The sequence below is a fragment of the Coptis chinensis genome, chromosome 5 (assembly GCF_015680905.1).
Source record: "Coptis chinensis isolate HL-2020 chromosome 5, ASM1568090v1, whole genome shotgun sequence".
Taxonomy (NCBI): domain Eukaryota; kingdom Viridiplantae; phylum Streptophyta; class Magnoliopsida; order Ranunculales; family Ranunculaceae; genus Coptis; species Coptis chinensis.
This window is the reverse complement of record NC_141460.1, coordinates 61,637,336-61,639,263: the sequence shown is the minus strand read 5'-3', so window position 1 is coordinate 61,639,263 and position 1,928 is coordinate 61,637,336. Positions and strand designations below refer to the sequence as shown.

Sequence of the window (1,928 nt, the reverse complement as noted above, 5' to 3'; positions counted from 1 at the left end):
AGATTCGAGAGAGTGCTAGGTATGGCAAGAATTCTTAGAGTAGGCATGAAAAGTTTTTAAATGCATTAGCTCAGACAAGGTTAACTGGGAAAGGGTTTCTATGGATGTTCCTACAAGATGGAACTCTACTTATGACATGCTCAGAGTGCCACCCGAAGTCGTAGAGCCTTTGAGCGTTTGGCGAGTTAGCTTCCGACTATAAGCATTTACCTTCTCCGTAAGAGTGGGAAATGGGAACTAAAATTTGTGAGTGTTTGAAAGTTTTCAATGATGCTACAATTCATTTCTCCAAGGCCCAATACCCAACTGCAAATTTGCATTTTAAATATGTTTGTGATATTCATCATGATATTCTTGAGTGGTTAGACTCTGATTTTTATTATATCCGTGATATGGCAAAGGCTATGAAAGAAAAATTTGATAAATATTGGAGTGAATGTAATTTATTGATGAGTTTTTGTGTTATACTTGATCCTTGTTATAAGATGGAGTTTATTGAGTATGCCTTTACTATGATTTATGGTAAGGAGTCTACACAAGAAGAAGATGTGAAAAATTCTTTGAATGAGTTGTACACCATGTATGCAATGTCCGATTCTTCTATAATTGATGTCGGATCATCTTCTAGTTTGTTGAATTCATTTTCTAGTGACCAAGGGAGTTCTAAGATGGATGAAGGTTTCCAAAATTTCTAAAACAACGCTCGAAAGTTCAAAAGTTCTGAAAATAGAGTTGGAGAAATATCTAGAAGAAGATTTATTCCCATTTGATGCTAATGGGAAAGGTTGTGACATATTGGTTTGGTGGAAAAACAATGGTCTGAAGTTTCCTATATTAGCAAGGATGGCATGTGACCTTCTAGCAGCCCTCGTGGTCGAAAGTGTTGCTTCAGAATCTGCATTTAGTTTCGGGTGGTAGAATAATTACCGACTCGCTCATCATTGGGTGTTGATTCTGTGGAGGCGTTGGTATGTTTGAAGGATTGGTTGCCTAAACTTAATGGTAACTTCCTTCTCTTGAACTTTATTTAAGAATATATATATATATATATATATATATTCAAGAATTACATCATGTCTAACTTTCTTTATATCTTAATTCATTTATGCATTAGTACCGATTGTTGGCTTGGATGCTTGACTTGTGATAGAACAACTTTTAGTCTCGATACTATGAAACAAGGTAAGAATAAGACTAGTAAGGTTAATTTATATCTTGTCTACTTTTTTAAGTAATTACTAATTAGTGATACATATGTTTCTTTAAGTTTTCATGAAGTATTTAATTATTTATTTTCAAATATAATCTCTAAATGAGTTGGTTGTGATTTTACCTCTATGCAGGTGTTAATGTGTTAATTTATTGGAACTGTTTTGGATGCGAAAAGTGTTGTATGGGCAGGGGCCAGATTTCTATGTTTATGTAATAGAGATGATATCTAGTTTGTAATATATTTCTATGTTTGTAATAGGTTATGAGGGTATTTTCTTAAGTTAGAAGTATTTTCTTAATTAAGAGGTTGAACTGTTGAAGTTTGTTTAACAAGTTAATGAAGCATGAACTAATGAACTGCTATGTTAATGTTAATTTAGTGTTTAACAGGTTGATTTTGATGAATAAGGTACTGCCGCAGCTTTTAACAGGTTAATTTAGAACATGATTTGGACTGTACCAGGTGATAAGGTCCATGAAATCACGAAAGCCCATCACGAAATCATGAAAGCCCATGTTTAGTGATCGGATCGGATATTATCCGATATCCGAATCGGATATCGGATTCGGACATTATTTTACACATCCGGTCGGATTCGGACATTATTTTACACATCCGGTCGGATTCGGATTCGGATTCGGATGTGAGTAATAAATTTCGGATTCGGATTCGGATGTAGGCATATTCGAATCCGAAACTATCCATCTGTAGCCCT

At 34.6% G+C, this 1,928-nt stretch overlaps 1 long non-coding RNA gene across 1 annotated transcript; it reads left to right on the top strand.

Annotated features, from left to right (window-relative positions):
• Positions 1 to 930: 930 nt before the first annotated feature.
• Positions 931 to 1,587, top strand: LOC147498227 (uncharacterized). The gene is made up of 3 exons (XR_015194240.1): positions 931 to 1,002; positions 1,115 to 1,182; positions 1,344 to 1,587. It is a non-coding gene; the product is annotated as an uncharacterized LOC147498227 (long non-coding RNA).
• The last annotated feature ends 341 nt before the right edge of the window (positions 1,588 to 1,928 follow it).